The sequence below is a fragment of the Stigmatopora nigra genome, chromosome 10 (assembly GCF_051989575.1).
Source record: "Stigmatopora nigra isolate UIUO_SnigA chromosome 10, RoL_Snig_1.1, whole genome shotgun sequence".
In the NCBI taxonomy this organism is placed as follows: Eukaryota; Metazoa; Chordata; class Actinopteri; order Syngnathiformes; family Syngnathidae; genus Stigmatopora; species Stigmatopora nigra.
Window position 1 is genome coordinate 12,347,442 of NC_135517.1, and position 20,824 is coordinate 12,368,265.

General features: G+C 38.2%; 1 long non-coding RNA gene across 1 annotated transcript; it reads left to right on the plus strand.

The window, feature by feature from the left end:
* The first annotated feature begins 230 nt into the window (after positions 1–230).
* LOC144203361 (uncharacterized) lies at positions 231–10,480 on the plus strand. The gene is made up of 3 exons (XR_013327670.1): positions 231–612; positions 2,495–2,637; positions 9,018–10,480. It is a non-coding gene; the product is annotated as an uncharacterized LOC144203361 (long non-coding RNA).
* Positions 10,481–20,824: the final 10,344 nt, after the last annotated feature.

Consider the following 20,824-nt stretch of genomic DNA (forward strand, 5'->3'; position numbering starts at 1 on the left):
AGAATTCTGTTCAGGAAAGTTTCCTATTTGCATGAGTAGGTTAACCATGAATGCGGTGGAAACACTCATGAATGATAAGCAACCAAAAAAAGTTTGTGTGCAAACAAGGGGGTGGCATGCTTGTTGAATCACTCCCTCTAGCAATCCACCTTTCTCCAAAAATTTGTTCTATTCATCCTCATGCACATCGTGGTACGTTAAAGGACAGCCCCCATCATCTGACACAGTCATACGCAGACTTACGCCTCCGTTATGTGTCACTATCCTTCCACCTGCCTCTTCCCATCCTTCCCCGACTCATACCTACACTTTGCTGCCTCCCTATCACTTTTTTTTGTTAATTCTATTTCATTCTTTCTCTCTTTGATTTTTTCTCCTACCCCTCCGCACGCTGTGTCACCAATCCAATAGACAGAAAAATGTTACCACAGATAAGACTAATAAGAGGAAAGGAGAAGAGTAAACCACTCCGAAAGGTGAACAGGACTGAGTTTAACTTTCAAGTTTCGTGGAATATCCTAGAAGATAAAGGCTAACAAGATGGAGAAGATGGACAAGAATTTGAAAGCAGAACACTGATACAATTCTGTGAGCAGGACTTGCAAGAAGAGGGTATGGCCACACACACATTTAAAATTCCAACAACATCATGAGCTCTTTTTTTCATTCTTATGAATTTGATATTGAACTGTTTCTTTTTCACTTATATAGCTTAAGGCTCCCCCCCATGCTTTAAACGTGATTAATGTTAAAAGTCTTTACTGGACTCAAGTAAAAGACGGTTTCTTTTCTCTAGATTTCTTTTTCATTCTAATTAATTCCCCCAAGTGCAGATCCTCAAAGAGCTTGTCTTTCTCTCACTGACTCCATCTATCTGGGTCTCATACATGTTTCCCGCTTTCCCCATCTGTCTTCCTTTGAGAAGCAAATAATTGGATGTGGAGATTGGCTTCTCTATGGTTCAGCAAAGAAGACTGAAGCTGCATGTCACACATGGACACCCACACCTGGATCTCTAGTGTGTGTGTGTATGTATGTGTGTTATTAGCTTGACTAATCTTATTTATTCGCTCTATCATTGTTTCAAACTAAAATTAAAGACATGTATTTAATGAAGAAGGATATTCTATTTTAGAGTTTCAAGGGAAAGACATTTGGCCCATTTATCTAAGAGCACTGAGTTTTAGAACACATGCATATATTAACTGTAACTGACGACAAAAAATGTTCATAAGCATGAATATGAACATGAATTGTTATTTGTTTACATGCACTCTGCAGTCTATTGGCAACCACTCCAAGATCCCCTCCCCACCTAAACAGCGATATTAAAGAGGACAAACAGTATGGAAACAGATGAATAATGAAATAATGTGCATTGAATTATTAAGAGTGGTTTGTTGTTAAAAGGCCAACATTTTAAAAAGAACATTAATGAACCGTGCCCAACAAAAGATGCGGGAACTGTATGTTTAATGCATGCATTATTGTTTTCAAGCACTGAAAAATACTATTCTGGAAAACAAACCAAAAGCAAAAAGCAAGCTTGTTTGTGCCTGTTAACTGCAAATTATTCAAATGTGTTATATTTCTTTTACACAACAAACTGGGAAATTTTTCAGCTCACCCGTTACCATGAAAACAAAAGAGCAGTATAGAAAATTGATTAGAGGTGAAACACTTTTTCTTGTATGAAACTGAAATATATATACATTCTATTCTTTATCCATATATAATGAAACGTGCAACATTAACAGTTTGAACAGTCTAACCAACTAAGTCTCAGATATGGGATTTAGATTACTTTGGCTCCATTTTAAGAGCCTGGAAGAAGCTGTTCTAATACCTTTGGAAATCATGTTTTCAGCAGATTATTTTCACCCCCATGCTGCAGACTTTTGTCTGATGCCGTTTCAAATGACTTGACACGTTTGACATTCTGCCAAAATCATTCCACGATGTATTTGACCCTGGGTCTATTTTCTCTGAAGTAGAAGGTTTTGAACAGAATACATCTCTTTACTAATGAATATAAATATCTGGAAAATGATACCAAGAAAATTCCTTATCTAAAGACGCCATTTATCTATTTAGAGTTCCATTTCCACACCAACAATTAACAAAACAGAAATCAATCCAAAATCAGAATGCTAGCATTAATAAAGGTAAACATTTGCATGACATTTCTGACACTGCTGAAAACCAGTTAATCGCAACTTGTTTGTAACTTCTAAACGGCGACTGCGACAATTTAAGGATATGGCACAACTACTGATGTAAAGATGCTCTTACTTGGAAGCAAGTATAAGCATAGATGGGTTCTGGACAAACACCCATTTTTAAAATGTACACTTCTTTAGAGAGATACTGACATTCATTTTCCTTCTTACTTTTTTTTGGCACTCCCGTATCTCATTATTCTCTCTCATTCTCTTTTTCACCTTCCCACCCGATCACACTCCCCTCCTCCTCCTCTCCTTTCCTCCTACTCCAGCTGCTTACCTCCTTCCAGTCCAGTCTCATTGTCCTTACACACGCATGCACATCGCTACCGTTTGTGCATGTTTGTGTGAGGACAAGGCGCAGCCGGTCATTTTGAATACACACACCTCACAGAGCACCATGCTGAGTTCTGAGGTGAGTCTTTATTTAACTTTTGCCTATTTTATATATATTTTACTATTTATAATTGTGTTTGACCTCACTGCATGTTGCATGCATTATATTATAGACAGTGTGAATACTTTTCCTCCCAGTTTTTAATCATAAAATGTGTTGATTAGGTTTTATGTTTGCATTAATGGAGGTCAAGGAGTTTGAAAGTGACTATTTGCTGACTATTTAAACATAATTGTGCCTTGTTCACCGTACGTGTCTGTGTGTGTGTGTGTTTAGCCGGAGGGTGCGCTTGGCTTGGTCGCTACGTGCTCTGCTTATGAATTACTAACTATATAGCAGGAAAGAATTAAGGCTGTGTGTTTATTATCCTTTAACTTTAGCTTCCTCTAACTATATCTTTATTTTGGTCATTATATTTCTTGTTATTGATGTTACCTCAAGCTACAAAACTGAAAGAGAATGTGAAATACAAAGTAAAATACAACTACTCCAATTAATCACATTCCATAGCGGATTGAAATATTTCCCAACAGGAATTAAGAGTGAACAGAAATAGATCTAGTTCAGGACCTTAAGTTGGCTGGATCACCTTCTTTAGTGTCAGAAACTTCAACACATCCAATCCTTAAAAACTATGTTTGTGATAATTTTCTCAGCAACTGTGGTAAATAAGGAATTAAAATGTGATCACTTAGTTTACAGTCACATTTGTCTCAGTGCTGCACATAGAGCAATTTTTTCCCATAATTATTACTGCTCCGCCGACAACAAAGTATATATGAAATAAGAAAGTCTGATTTTTAGTGGTGATAAACAGGTGCTTCCTGTTAAAGTGGCTCACAGAGAGAGGACAGAGGACCAGTCACCGGAGCATATGCTTGAATTTTATGTGTATGAGTATATCATTTAGGGTGTGTCTAACAGAGAAGTACAGAGAAATGCAAATTTGTTATTATAATATTTTTCAAATGCCTTGCAATACACATGAAAAAAATGTTTACTCGTAAGAAAGAAAAATACCACTCTGCAGATTTGCATTTTATAAAAAGAGGATTAAATAGAATGTGTGCATTGTGGCTTCATGCCTCAATACCCATTAACAATGTTATCCTTCCTCTTGTAATGTGTGTGTCCAGTGGTGCAAAACAAAAAAGATTGAATCTTTTATGTTTGCGCAGGGCTTGTTCACACTAACTACAGATTTGTTAAACTGATTATTAGCCCCCCACTATCTTGAGAAATAAACTCAGTACAAATCGCCTTCTTTAATTCTAAGAATAAAATCATCCAGACCGAACAAGAACTCAGTACAGCAAAAGTGGGACAGCAGTGTTAAAGGGTGTCTCCTGAAGTTCCCAATCATCTCTATAGTCTTAAGCATGTTCAGCACCACGGTTTCTTGGGCGCGCAAGAACGACAGCCACTTCACCACCTGTTAATATTCAGACTCATTCAAGCTTGTGCATATGATGTCCTCTGCAAAATTAAGAACTTTGACAGCTGAATGCCTTACGATGTAATTAAAAAAACAGACATAAAACTGAAAGAGGCCCCCAATACTTTTCAAAAGAGGGAAAAAAGGTGAATGGGAGATGAACTGAGGTAGCCTTTTTTAGACTGGTTGAAAAGAAAAAATGTGCTGATGAGCAGATCCAGAATTTAAATGGGAAAGAACCAACGACAAAGAGCAAAGTGAAATGGCAGCTGAAGAAGGCCATCCGGAAAACACAAAAGCCCCTTTTCCACGAAGCCACTGCTTGTTCCGGGCTCATGCTTGGCTAAGCATCGTTTCTTTCTGTTTCGATCATCTGAACTCTGGCCCAAAAGGCTGAAAACTGGTGTAAAGTAAGCGCCAACTACGTCGGGAGGATGACATTAACGCTTATTTTCTATGTCCATGGAGAAAATGTTCAGACAGTTCATTATTCAGTAGGATGGGAAAGTTGTTCAAAATCTTTGACCGCGAGTGTACAGGCTTATGTTTGCTCACGGCGATTCTGGATTTTACCTGCAAATATTGAGCTCCCGTGGCACTGATGTGACAAGCATTCGGCTTGTAGTGCTTTTTTCATGACTTTTAGCAGGATAAGTGGTTCAGTAAATGAATGAAAGAATGACTTTTCACGCCCAATTCACACTCTTCTGCTTACGATGAATGTACCATGACAAACAGACATATTCCGGTGACGCATGAAGTGGCTCCAGTTTGACTCATTTGTTGATTGAAATCCAACTGGGGCTTGGGAAGCATGCAAAAATAACGAACAAAAGAATACGCACCAGCACGGAGCGAACAGGCTTGTTGTTTTTGATAGGAAAGAAGTATAAGAACACTGGTTACTATAGTGTTCTATAGCAAACACTATCTCTACATGCCTAGATACAGGATATGAGTACCTTACCAACAGTATGTATGTACCGTGTATTCCAGGGTCTGAGGTTGCACATGCTACATCAAGATAATGACCCATCATTAGCCAAAAAGGTCAGTTAATTTGGCACGGTGTGATACAGAGGAGCAAAATTGGCTACTGGAGGTCAAGGCTTAGACAGGGAAGATGTGTATGTTGGTGGGCTTTTAATTAATGTGTATTCACACTGAGAATGTGGTAGAGTGTTCACTGATTACAAGTGAGCTCTTAAAGTTTTCTCCTCATCATCATTATCACTGCACAATCCCTGCCTTCCCCCAACAGTGTTCCATATTTGGAAGGTAGCACTCCTCTGGGAAGAAGAACATTTCTGAAGATATGCTGTTTTGTGTTTGATTGCCTGATTAGTGATAACTATCATCATTTGAGTATCTTGTCAGATATATATATATTTAATTTTATCTTGAATAAAACAGTCAAAATCTAATTTAAAATTAAATCAGAGGCTAATCGCATTGAGATAACCTTTTTTTCGATTTATTATTTAAAAATCATTCATCAAAATAGGCAATGGATGATGAGTATACTTTGTGTTTGTAAAAATGTCACTGTGGCTTTCAAGAATTTGGACAGAGATTGGTCAATGTGAGCTACTTGTAGAAATTTCCAGCTAATCATTTGGAAATTGAAGAACAGGCATTAGTGGAATAATGATTGGTCATTTTAAACTATGTGTGATGACCTTTTTACGCTCTTTTCACATGGCCATTCGAGAATATTCACTGAAATGCCTCCAGTGGCTCCATGGATCTGAAGCTTGTGGCAATTATTCATTCAACAGTACAGCACACAACCAGCAGGTATAAGACATACTTTGTCCAAGTGGATCTGTTTTTTTTTTTGTCCTTTGGTGTATGTGTCTCTGTGTAAGAGAGATGGGGGGGTTATCTTCAGGTGAATGAGTAGTACAATGCCTAAGCCTGTGGAAAAGAGAGAATGCTCCTGTTTGTTAAGTCAATAGGTTCTTTGTTCACACGGCATGGAAGACGGTCAGCTACATCGACCGAGACTCCATCAGTTTCCACAATACCTCAGACACCTTTGTCTTCCATTTCAATGAACATTTGCCATCTAGAGACCATTTATAACATGCCCTTTCTAGTGAACATATTTCATTCTTAAGGTCTGTATACATTTTTTTGTATATTGCTCCTTTACTTAGCTCTTATCTGGTTTCTAAAGATCACTAGGTGGGAGGGTTTGTTTCTTTTGAAACCTGGACAGAAGATGTTTTGTTTTAAGCAAGGGAGTAGAACACATCCCAATGTAGAGTGGAAAGACAAGGGAGGGTTTATAGTGGCCAGGGATAAGAATGTAACAGTTTCAGATTTTGTACAGGTAGCTAAGAGCTCCTGAATTCTAGGATGCCATTATGGAGAAACTGTACACTTGATGTTTAAAAGGCTAAGAAATAAAAGACAAGGATAAAAGTAATATAATGGCAGGCCTAACTGGCCTCATAATGAGACTGAGAAAAGGTTAGGACTGAAACAATAATCATTACCTGTAAGTGGGGAAGAATACATAAAATCTTCTTGGAATTTATGTGTGGCTTTAATTTGATAAAGGGAAAATATTACTGATGGTGGCAGCATAGCTGGTCCCATTGCTGGCTTTGATAGATAGCAGACAAGCAATTGTGAGTGCTTCATTTTCATAAATGAGAAATTTTAAGCACTGGTGTATGCATGCATATGCCTGTTTGTTTTTGGTGGCAGGGTGGGAGCATCTGGGCGCGTGTTAAAATGGCAATTTAAGGAAAAGATCTTAGTTTGGCATAAAACTGAGCTGTTTGTATTGGGATCAGCATTAGGATAACCACTAATGTTATCCTCTATCACGAATACAAATACAGGATTCAAGTGATATTCACCAAATGCAAACCATTCCAACATACTAACTCAAAAACTATGTTTCTGGATTGAGTGGTTAGGGAGTAGATGTTTGCAGGAGGCACTGGAGACAAGGGGGACAGCAGAGCTAGATGTTTCAGCACTGTTGTAAATCCTCTGCAGGGCCTTGTAAGCTGTCAGACATGCTTGAGCTATTAAAAGTTGAGCCCTCACAAAATGTACGAAGGAAAAGTCTTGTGGAAAGAAAAGTTTACTCTTGCTACCATTGCACTAAAGTCTCGCTGCTGTGTTTTATGGCTTTCTATTCCTATGTGATTTACTCTGGCACGTCACATAGGGTTTTAAGCCATTGGGTACGGAGTGAGAAGTCTTCGCACAAACGAGTATATTAATATAGCTAAATTGGGACCGCAGGTCCAAACGGTCCAAATGGGCATGTGAGCACCTCCCTGAATCCAACTTTGAGACTTTTATTGGTCTCGATTTTTACAACCTCGATCAAGCCAGCCTCCAGTCCGCTAGACTAATGGAATGAGAGGGGCCGATTTGATTGGCAGCAAATGGAGTGGACTGTGTTCATTGGTATGCCAAGCTGTCTGACTATCCGGATGTAGTACAACATTCACAGCAAGTCAGGCTGGTCTTCCGTGGTTTCGGCTGGATTTTAAAATCAAGTCTAGTGCAGAAAGTGCTAATAAGCACAGACTGAATCTGAAAGAACCAACCCCAGAAGCACGAATGTGACATAAACATGATGCAACTCATGTTGCCTGTTGTGAACAATTTACACAAACAAGGACCAATGACTGCCATTTTTTATGAGAAATATATGAGTACATGGTATACGGGGATTTGTGGAGCTACCCTGCCTTTGACTTGGTCTAAGATGAAGTCCATCAGTATGTGCAAACATTTTTCTCTTGTGCTTCAAACGATGCTTTACAATGTACAAGGGAAAAATGCAAATGTAACATCCAATAAACATACATTCCCACAGCTCCACCAGACGTGTGGCCGTGACTAAAATAGACCCCCTCCGTGTTTGTTAGACCTGTTTGTCATCCGCCATACAGTGTATCCCCCAGCAAGCCTTGCTGGTGCTGCTGACTCAGGTTAGTATTTAATGAAGCTCTCAGTTTCACCTTGTGTCTTCTAATCTCTGTGCCCGTTTGGGATTTGCTGGTTGCACACACATAAAAAGTGTTAACGCTTGGAGTTTAGTGAGCCTTACCACACCCTGTGGCTGTTTTTGTGCATTTGTGTGAGAGACAAAGAGATGTGTGATAAATAGGGCGTATGTAAAAGCGTTAAAGAACGTATAAGAAGTAAAAGCACTGAGTTTCCTTTTTGCCAAATTACAGCAATATATCAACTACTATGCCACATTTCTTTACTTGGACTGTGCCTATATGTCAGTCTGACATATATATAGTATATGACAATTATTGTCAGAGTGTGACCATGTGTATAAATGTCTGCTCCGTTTTGACAGGAGACATTTTGATATTAGCAAAAGTTCATTTTAAAATTGCAATTGATATCATCTGTGAAATGACTTTTCCTAGCCAAACAACCACAATCTTTCCATCTTTAATGCATTGATGTGTGACAATGTGATTTATTCTGTAAATTCTAGTGTTTATTCTTCTCCCCTTTTTTCACATCCTTGTTCAGGTCGGTCCTTCTTTTCAAACAACTGAGGCAATTAAGTCAAAGAAATGTGTAAGACCAGCAGAAAATGTGTTATCTCTAATCACAGGATATAGACTTTGGCTTGGTGTGCTGACATTTTTCTTCTGCTACTCACAAACAACTATGTTTCAAATGTGTTGTTTTCCCCACTGACTGAAATTACTGTAAGTGCTACCTTTATCACTACAAAATAGCCTGAGGACGCCACCCCTTGCTATTGCTTTCTTCCATTTCCCAGAGGTGGTCGTCTAAAATAAAAAAATATATATAAAAACGTTTTTTCTTTCTCTCTTTCCTATTTCCAGAATCCATTTGTTTCTAGGAGAAATCAAAATGCATATGTCTGCATATTGCCCCAAGACAGAAAAACATTTTAATGTCATTTTTTCTTTCTTTCTTTTTCTGTCCCTCTTCTGAACAGATCTATGTGACAGCAGCAAACTAGTTTGGAGATGCCCTTCACCTGTGTCTGCTTTTGTGGTCTAAACAACTTCTGCAACAGACAGAAGTTGCAGAAAACGCAAGACCTAAAGAAAGAGGAATGCGGGAAGGTAGAACAATGGACGGATCAAGAGTCACTTATGTGACAATTTCAAAATATATAGAATGTAATACAATAGCTTTATATAGTGCAAGTGGGAATGTATTGAAATGCTAATTTCAAATTCAAAGTCAAGTTTTTCCCTTGTTTTAGTCACTCCCTGAAACCAGCAATCCTAAATATGTCAAGAGTTTTTGACTCCCTATCAACTATTCTTTGCTTTTGTTACCGTTATATTTTGTGTTAGGTTGTGTGTGGGAGGAGGGGCTATAATTTTTTTTCCATTTCATTCCATTCATTTGTTGAATTTGTGTAGTGACATAAAGTCGGTGGGAACCAGAAACCCATTATTTCTCTCATGTCACAGCTTTCAGTGAAGCCCCATTGCTCTTTTCTTCTCTTTAATCGCTACTCTGCACTGAATTGGAACCTAATCCGCACACATCGCTGCACCTCCTCATCTACCCGTTGATGTCAGTTCAACTTAGGGAAAATTCCAACTTAGTAAGAAACTCAAAAGCTATTTTCAAAGTCACCTGTGGTGAGCTGAAGGCTCATCTTGATTTTCACACTGAGCTGGTCACAATCGAAAGCAAAGCAGCTGTCCAATCAGCAGCATCGCTCAAGTGTAAAGATGGGAGTCAAGGGTCAAAACCAGCAACAGGCTGAGTGTGAATTATCTCCCCAGACCAAGGAACATCCATGGCTCACGAACAGCCAGATAATAATTACAAACACACCCATCAATACACCTCATGCCCTTTCGGATGGAGCTTTTTACGAAAGTTCACTTGATGTTCTCCAGTTACATTGTTTCCCCATAAATTCCACCACAGGAAAAGTTCAGCTATGACCTGTTTGAATGTGTGAGTTTCAGGTGCCCATCTTTGCTAACACAATAGACTTTCAAGCCTGAAACAAATGGATAATATATCCATTCAAAGACGATAGCAATGCCTTATCAAAATTCACATGAAGACCTGAAGACAAAGATGCGCACACACACATTCATAGGTCTCATTAGTGCTTGTGATTATGCATCACACGTCCAGTCAGGCAGTGGAGATGTAATTAACCTTTTGCAGCAGGAAACAGATGCCTGGATGTTGCACACACATACAGTAGACAGATGCAATGATACACACACACACGCCTGCTGTCAGGGAAACAAAGCCAACGTCACGGTGTCACGGTAACAAAGTCCCCAAAAGCAGTGGCTGGCTGGCACTCCATGATAATCCCCTCTTGCATATTACATTTAGGGTTTAGAGAATAGATCAGTGGAGCTGTCTCCACCCAGCCCCTTTCTTGCTATTTTCAGCCTATTAAAATATGGACAGCCATGTTTGCGCTAATGTGTGATGCTGCATCAAATGGTCGTCTGCTTGCTAATTCTTTCACTAGAAGCTTTGAAATTCAACAAGGCTGTAGTCATTTCGCAGTGTACAACACCTATATTATTATTCAAAATGTTCTAATCCTGGTTTAATGAGAAAGAAAATGAGTGAGGTTTGGAAAACAATAGGAGGGTTTGGCAGAAATAAAGAAGGGAGGGCTGTATACGAAGATGAGGGGGTCGAACTCTAGACGGTGCAGTCATGCTAATTGGATACAGTGGATAACTTTCTAAGGCAGGGGATGTGTGTGTGGTGGGGGGTGATGATAGGGTTAGGGTGAGGGATGGCAAGGGGGAAAAAAAACCCTGATCTGTCAACATTACATTCATTTAATTCAATCTCACCTCTTTAATGCGAGAAATGTTCGCTTCACTAATGTTGAATGGCTTGAAATTTGGAACAATGCACTGTTCACAGAGACAAATGCACAGATTTGCTTGGAAAGGAGATATAGTTGCTTCTACTCGTTTATGGATCACAGCAATGCTTGGGGATTATAACTCAAGGACAAAAAGATAAAAATAGAAAGGTGGTGCATGACTTTTGTAATGGTGGGAGGAGGTGTATATGTGTGAGAGTGAGGTTACAGAGAAAATGAGCCCTGTCGCATTAGATTTGGGTCAAGAACAGGGGAGAGAAAAGATGGGGCGAGTACTAATACAGATGGTGGGGAGATTCATCACTTGCTTCTCTCCGTGTCCCTTCCACTTCTCCTTTGAAACCTTTCCCTTTTTCATATAGTACACACATGCACCCCCACTACAGAAAGAAGATGAAATATTAGTGGGAAAAGGGCTAGAGATAAAAAAAAAGAAAGATAAAGGAAAGATAAAGAGCAGCAGGAAAAGACTCATTATTGTAGAAAAATCAGAGGCCAAATCCAAGATAATTGTCATTATAATATTTATATAGAGTCCATCTCTTAACGAGTGAATTTATTAGTGCTACTTTCAGTTAGACTGGCACTAATGTGTGCTTAACTGGAAAAAATATAAGCATTCATTTGGGTTTGTAAAAATGTTAGCACTTTTTCTGGGTGTGGAATCTTCAACCCATCCTTATTAATGCGACATGATACAGCTCAGCCCTCCTTTCAGAGTGCGTTCATGTGCATCAGCCTGTGATTGCTACCCCGTACTACCTCATTCATCCTGTTTATCTTTCCCCCAATGAAGATGATGATCTCAGGCAGGCCAATTAATTGCCCTTCAAAAAAGACCCCTAATAGACTGGTGATAGTCACATGAGAAAAGACAACACTACAGTTGGTTTTCACACTGCCATGCAAGCAACAGCAGAAAGGATGACAAGGGGGCAGATTAAAAAGAACTCAGTTTGTCTTGACTACCAACTCAAAATATGCCTTTTTACCACAGCTCAATGCCTGACTAAAAAAAAAATCCTATTTTCCATGGTAAAAATATGTAAAGGTTAAACAAATTCAATCTTTAATTAAGTAAGGGAAAAATTAAGCAGGTGCTAAAATAAAGTATGATTGATCAACAATTTGTGCTAGTGAAGTGATATCAAAAAACCAGCATGCAAACACCATTAATCTTTGATTTGGAGAATAAAACAGCTATTGTTAAATATTGCTTGCATCTCGAGATGAATACAAGGTGGTGTAGAGATTAAATTGTAGCAGACTTTGCCAAACCTTGGGTGTGTTCCATGCTCATTACCAGCCTTCACTCTCTCCCAACTAATCTTATTGTGGTGTGTGTTTGCTTGCCAGCCTTCAAGTAGTCTTTGTGATGGAAAAGCAATCTTGACACTTTGAAGAGAAGGGATGGATGCTGGAGAGTCCTAAAATTAAGATGAGTTATAAAGTGCCGTAAAAATTGCACCTGGTAGTTTTACCATGTAACTACTGCAAATTTTATTTTCGGCATCTCAGCAAACTGTGGAAAGGTAATTCTGGCTCAAGTTTTTTCATTTTAAGTGCCCTATCGAGACATGTGGTGGCTGGTTTTGAGACGCATATGGCTCTTTTTTTTACGCTGTTGTAAAAACAAACAAGCACATTTTGATTTTCCAAGTTGTAGCCAGTAGTAAGGATGTGTACTTGAAGATACAAGCAACAGATTTACAGTTTTGCGATAAAAGTCTCTCAAAAGGAAATACTGCCAAAAAAAGCATGCATAATGAGCCTATTGGGATTTTCTTAAATTTGATGGGTCATAAAATGCATTTGATCTTTAAAATAAATCTGAGAACTGTTCCACACAAAAATATCTTCTAAATGTACCTGACTAAGACAACTTCCAGTATTTTCTAAAATAGATTCCCGTATTCAAACATTCACAGAACTTTTCAGATAATAAGCTGTTCCTTTCTTCGCACCATTTGAACTTCGTTCCACCGCCGAACTGAACCAGATTGTAAGTGAACTATTTCTGTATCCTATCCCAATCCATGTATCTACATCCTTATTGAATCATAGTCATGCAGAGTCCCAACTCTAATAAGTAAATTACTCCATATTAAGAGTAATTGTTGTAATTGTAAGGAGCAATAAACAGAAAATGAACAGTGTCTTTCCTCACACTTAATGCCAGTTTAACATTATCAATGGGAAATAAAACTATATAAACTCCACCACCTCCCTGGTATCTCCATCCTTCTTGTCCCAAGCCAATGAAACCAATCCATCCACCACCCCTCACTATCTTCCCATCCACCCACATACACAGACATCTTGTGAAGTTGGTCGATACCAGAGCAGGTATTGAGCAGTCACTGTGTTTAAAATGAGACTTTGATTTCTCATGGGGTGTTAACCCGCTGTAAGAGTGTCGACTCATTCCCCTGAGACCACTAATCGTTCATGCTTGTACCACAAGCATACACTTTAAAGACGATTTCAGTTTGTCGCGTACAAGGGCAATCCCATGCATTACACATCGATAGCATATATTGAAGTGTATTATTTGTCTTCTAACTCTTGTAAACACTGATAAAAGCACAAAAACTAAACAATCTCACAGTTACTCAGCCGAAAACAAATGTAACTGTTACCTAGTTGTGTCTGTTGTATTTCTTGCTCACTTTAGCCACTTAATTATTATTTTGTGGGCTTTGCACCTTTAAGGGGAATGGGAAAAGGTGTTTCATAGACTTCCGAGAACAATACACAAAGGTCACAGAGTGCCTCCGTGGCAAATGGGAAAGAAAGCAAAACAAATAAACAGCATCAGAAAGGTTGACTGGCATTGACAAGTTTTTACTCAGTTCGCAAAACAATGCACCAATGTGTTCACTGTCATTGACAATCGCTTGGTGTGATAAAAACAACAACAACAACAACAACAATCTATGCCAGAGTGTGAGTGTGAAGTGCAAGAGTGTTTAAAATTCAATGCACGCCAAGAGTCATAGGGAGCCCTTTTTGCTGCAAAGCCTCATTAAAGACACACTGCCTTAAAGCAAGGATGTGCTGTCAGACCACACACAGACAGACACACAAGCATATACACAAAGTGGATATTATGATTCCAAACTAGAAGCAGCATTATAAATAAGAAAAAAAATCAATTTCTGAATAAACCATAAAGACCAATTGCGCCAACTGAAATCCTTCTATGTTTCTCTGCATTATTTCTCATTGTCTTATATAACAATCAACTCTATCCTCTCACAAACCACTCACTGTCACTCAAAATTTACTTTTGGGGTGAATTATTTTAATTCCATTGCTGTATCCAGTGGGCCTTTTCTAATGTATTTAAAAATATATTAATATATTTCCAGAAAGAAGTGGTGAAATGCCAATGTACTGTATTATCCTTCCCAGTTTTGTATTAAACCATGCCCACATTACTATAATTACAAATGATTCATTAGCTAAATGAAACCACAAGCTCTGCTGCTGCACCTTATACTACCTGATCACATTCAATGTAAAATCTTCCACTAGTGTGCATATTTTAATAAAGATTGTGCCTCTCTCTATGCATGTGTGTGCTTTGTGGTTGTTTGAACAGAGTGATGAAGAGATGAATGCCATTTACCCCAAATGACTATCCTACCAACTAATTGCCTGGGAATGCAGATCTCCTCTCACAGTCAGATATTTGGAGCCAAAAAAAGGTGTATCACTAAGAGGCTATATAAGTGATGCAGATCTCGCCTCCCTTCCCTTCCTCCTACTCCTCGCCCAACACAGGCTGATTAAACTGATAAACTGCACCAAAATGTGGGGGAGAAGGAGATGTAAATAATGAAATAGGAGAGTGTTAAACTGAAAGTCTGTGGGAGAGAAGAGATGGAGAGGGGGTGGGGCAGAGGCATAGCACAGAAATAGATGACTAACATCAGCACCTCTATATATATAATGGGTAATATGTTCAATATCACTTGCTTCATTTCACAAATTCTTTATTATTCTGACCTTTCAATCTCAGTTCTCACACTGAACCATGGTGTCAACACATACACACTTATAGATACGTTATTAGGAGCAGTACCATCATGTGGCTTTGATATCTTCTCATTAGCATATCAACACCGAGCTGGCCATCCGATGGGATACAGTAACCGAGGCAACCATGGCTGAATGGTCAATTATGGGAACTGGAGGCACAAATTGAGTCTCCCAGACTTCATTTAAATCTGTCAACCCTCACAAGTGTGACCGTGTGCTTTACAAACATTTACACTTGCAAGTGAAATCAAAACATTTTGATGTGATGAATTTGTCCAGTACGGGAAGGAATAAAGTTATCTAATCTAATGTGACTACATTTTCCAAAGTCATTTTATACATATGTGAACTTTTGCACATCTTTGTTATTTTTTTTTCACCACACCTATTGTAGGCAATGAATTGACAGAGAGAGCACTATGCAATTCATCTCATGATTTGAAAGGAGACCTTGAAGAAAATTGAAACAGTGAGTAGCCAGCACAGATGACGCCCCTATGTGGATATTGAATTATGTCTGCCAGTACGTATATCCTTTACCTTATAGACTAGAGTGATCACATATTTATGCCTTGGAAATAAACAGCACAGTGTTAAGTTTGGAAAAATAACAATTATTAATCTCAATAGGAACATTTTTAATGGTCCATTTGGTGATCTGAGACGGTTGTAACTATTTGCTATCTCAATATTTTCTATCATTTATGAGGACAAATTGGAAAATCGAAAACAAACAGGATTCGGAAATCTGTCATTGTCACTGTTAATGCAAAATAATGCTTCAATATTAATAAAGGACTGTCTAATGTTATGGAAAAGGACAACAGCAGTTTACTCTTTGTGCACAAATGCCTCCCAAAGACACACCTGTTTAATGAATGGTATATTGATTAATGTTCTTCCTACATCCATTACTTTACAAAAGGAAACGAGGGAGGGTAGAGCAGAAAAGGTGAGATGAAAATAATGAAAACTCTGGAGCTTTAGAAAAGCTTTATCTTAACAAAGCAGGGTTTTTTTTCTCCCCAAAAGACTCTTGGGGAGTCGGCTTTGTGGCTGCAAAATTCAATTCACCTATTCAAAGATAGTCTTCCTAGTTGCACAACACGCAAGCTCCTTTGAGTAAGTGTTTCAACTTGCTTTGAATGAGCCTGTAGATATATTTACAATGAAACCTGCATGCACAAAAAGCAGCAAGGTTTTTCAGATCAATTGGTCTTACTGGTGCATGCCTTTACAAATCCACTCCCCCCTTTAGAGCTTATCTGAGAAACACAGAAGTAGAAATTATGTCAGAAAAGCCCCTAAAATAAAAGTTCAATTTGAATTTGAGTTCTTTTCTAAACTGTTGCCTTTGAGTTGCTCAAAATATGTTGTAAATTCCAAGCAGGGGGCTGCATCACACAAGATCTCAGATTTTTACAAGTTTTTTATATTATTTGTGTGCAAACACTTAAAAAACGGGATCTGAGAACAAGGTCCTGAGTTGGAACAGACTGGTTTTACTGGTTTACTATTTTCTTAGTCTAAATTAATCAACAGTATATTGTATATTTAGATATATAATATTCATATTCATTTACAATACTATGCTGTTTGATAGATATGGGGAAAAAAGAAGCAACACTAATTTTACATTAAAGTTAATTTAAACGAATGATTCAAAGACTAATATTTTCAAATGTCTTTTAATCGACTTCAGCTGTGAAGAGGGAACTCACATGGTTCCCAAAGGTGTCAAACGCTCATCTCATGCGTTCTTACTTACTGATGTAGTAGTGACTCTTGATGGTAATTAATAGTACTGCACCTGTCACAGTCCCACGGCAATAAAACTCATGTACAGAACAAATAAAAAATACAATATACTGTTGTGTCAATTTCAGTCTACTCCTTTGCCTCTACTCGAACATCCTAATTACATCCTTTTTGTTTTGTGTACCTCGCATGGTAAAGATGATAGTAATATGAACAACTCCTCAGCCTCACTCTCTGAGGCTGTTATGTTTGGTGTGATGAGTTGGAAGATGTAATATTTAAAGTAACCAATAAGACTCCCAAAATGCAATGGGGAAGGCAAAACAATAAGCATGGAGAAGCGGGTAGGGATGTATAAACCAACAACTGTAGTTACAAGTCCAAACAATAAAAAACAAAATCATGATGACAAAAACAATAAACATGAATGTAAATCCCAACAAGAAAGTGAATTGTGAGCAATGAGGCTGCCCAGTAATGCCAGTAATAACATTACCAAAAGTAATGTGGAACACCAGGAGGCGAGTTGTAAAATAAAACAGCTTTAAAAAATAAAATAAAAATAAAAAAGGAACCTCCGGGAAAGACATTCAGATTAACAAAGAAACAACTCAGCATCCATTTAGTATGCGTGTGCAAATTTTACGACTGGAAGATTATTGAAAATGTAATGGAAAATAATTTACTGCAACATGAGCCATTGCCGAAATGCTGGAGCAGGATTACTGTATTCTACAGGACAGACATACATACAACCAGCTCACAACAAAACAAATGACAATATGAATAATAAATAAAACATGGAACAAAGATTCATAATAAATGAGAACCAGAGACGAAAAAGAGTCCTTTTAGAAATCCAATTGTTAAGCCTTCCAGGCCAAAATCCAATCAAGATTTAAAAATGCATTCTTCTCTTTAAACACCCTGACTAAGGACAGAGCAAAAGTTTATGTCCCTATGCAAATTAGCAACGCGCCACGGGATGGTACTCAGTGGAAAAATGCTCGCGGCAGCAAAGTGTAAACAATAAATTCCCTTGGTCTAGAAAAGGTGCGGTCGTCAAGGGCCCCTATCCAGTCTGTTTTCCATATCTCACTCCTCTATCACACCTGAATCAAATAATCAACTCATCAGCAAGCCGTCCTGAAGCTTCAAACCGATTCCGATTATTTGATTCCGGGTGTATTGGTGGAGGGGGACATGGAAAACAGACTGGATAGCGGCTCTTGAGAACCGGACTTGGCCACCCCTGGTCTAAAACCTTCACTATAAAAACGGTCTATAAAGAAACAGATATACCAAGACATTTTAGTTGATTTGCAATGAATATCTCATATTCAGTTACTGGCAATAAGGAGTAAATGTGTATTTCTCTTATAAATGTGTATGATATTCCTCCAGCTATTCTATTTCCTCTGAAAGACACACACATACTTGACCTCCCCACAGCAAGTGACAAGTAAAAAGTGGGACTCAAGAGAAAACTGTTTTCATAGGTGACTCCTTGTGTTCCACTTTTTCTATAATGGCCTATTTATATACAGCAATCTAGCACAAGAGCCTGGCCTATGATGCCTTATTTCTTCTCAAGAATGTACGTACAATGTGTACGCCTCACAATTACGCATGGATGTGCTTCGTTTGTGCTTTTGTTTTAATGTGTACATGTTTTCCAAACAATGTAGGAGGTTGGCTCTCCTGCTTTTCTCATCTATCAGCTCAGGAAGGTTGCTATGGCAACAAGAGAGCCGACAAAAGTAATGAAGATGCTCTGAATCGTTCCAATGCTACCTTCAAAAGGAAGTAGAAACCTCATTTGCAGCAAAGATGCTGAAACATTGTCATCACAAGCTCATTCTAAGTGAAATTAAAAGAGAAAGTAAAATAAATAAATACTTTTGATTAGAACAAGAAAATAATCTGCCAATGCAACAAGGAAAACATGATAATCAGTGGTGTTAAACTAATATTGTTTCGCTTTCCACATTCATGGCAAGTATTACATTTAACTGATGATTATCTTGGTGCCAAGAGTGCAATTTTAACACTGCTATGAATAATTTTCATTTACATATGTGCAAATCTCAGTGGATTGCCAACTTGCTCCATCCATTCCATTATCAGTTCATCTTATTAGCATGAATCAAGTATGAAGTGGAGACGATTTTGTATTTACATATGTTTCCACATCCATCTTGAAATAATGAAAACTTCTGATTGGCTCACTATTTCACAAACCAAAGTGGAAACTTTTCCAAAGGAAGGTACACTTGTTCCTCTGCTATGTAAGTGTATGCATAAAATGTGTTGGTATGCGTTGTGTTACAGTGAGCTGAAACTCAACATTCTTATATGCATAAACGTTTAATCAATCTTCAATCTTCAGATATTCCTTCTGCAACCGCAGATGACAAAGAATATTGCTATATTCAGGTAATATATTCAGGTATTACTTCTCCAGGAGAACACTCACTATTTTGATGATCGAGGCGACCGCGTAACAATTAAATTCTCTGACTTCTGACCACAGCCCGGAAGTTGACACCATTACTTTGTATTTTATGGAAATTTTAACTTTTTTAATTATGATATTTTGCCGTGACAATAACAAAATATCACACTGCTGTCACAAGTCACTTATCTCCATTGTGTCAACCCAAACAATCCTATTTTACATATGAATACATCTGTAAATTTACTCCCTGTGTGCAATCAGAGGCTGGCACGTGGAAGCCTGGTCTGAGGAAATTAGTGCCATCAAATTGGTCAAGTAGGGGGCCAACAGGCACAATGGTAGCAGCTGCACCTCTTCATCAAGAGGACACACTTCAAGAGCCCATATCTCTATGTATAGAGGTGAGCACTGGTAAGTGTGCTCATGTTCGGGCATGTGTTTGTGGTTAGGCAAAGGAAATGAGGTCGGGAAAAGTGTGAGCCTTCTTAAAAAGATTCTAGTTAATAGTAACTTAACATAATTTATCAAAGTGTTACCTCCCTATTGTCTTCTGTGGAATAACCTTTACAACCCTATTGTCTGTGTGTACTGCAAACGTACGTCTACTCTACAGCTACACAATCGGATTTAGTGATTAAAATGCACTCTGTTCACCTCTCCGTCTTTTTACTTGTTTTTGTAATTAGTTCATACCAAACAAACTGAAGTTCATAAGATGACTTCTAAGAAGAAATGTCAGATGAAGTTTTATATAGGAAGGTCAGGAATGTACGGTATAAGTAGAGGTGAGTGAACAAGGAAGGTAGTGTGGAAATGAGATGTGGGAAGATAGCGTGAAATCCCATGATGGGGTTCTCTCAGCTTTCTGGGATTACCATAACACCCACCAGGGTGGTTGAGGGAGGTATTACAAATGAACACCCCAGTGAATTTGCGATAAGACCATGTGTGTATAGGAAGCAAGGAAAGGGGTGTATGCGTGGTGGTGTCAGACAGTGGATGCTTGGGTTTGAAACTGGATTATAAGTAATAATTGTTTTTACATAGCAAATGATATCGGGAACATATTCATGAGTTTCTAACACAGAAAACTTTGACTGACTGTGCCTGTTTTATTTAAAAGTAAACATTGGAGTCAAGGAATGAATCGTGAATTTTAATTAAATTCCGAGAATAGCTGCACCTGCTTTAGACCCTGTCGTTTATAGTCCAGTGTCTCATTTGTGGATTTTACAGGCTAATAAACTATGTCTTTTCGCGTGAGTACCCAATAGTGCAGTTTGGAGACAGGTACATTATATTCCAGTGTGGTTTATATATGAAAAATTACGTTGCCTCTTAATTTAAAAATTATAGCATTTGTTTTCAGAGTTAAAATAATTAAGGCAAGAAGTTTTGGGCTGTTTTTTCTTTCAAATATTCAGAATTACAGGACCTCATTTACCTTTTGAGAACATACAAATTTTTGATCATTTCAACAGCGGTGCAGTTTTTTAAACTCTGAGAATATTTTGGCCTTTAACTCTCCAACTGATTTTTTAAGGATTGAAAAATACAGTTTTGAAGGTCAAAGATGGAATACATTGTTTCCTTCCTGAAACTACACCATATTGCAGAATATGTTATGCATATTCTAATTTTGGACATCCTT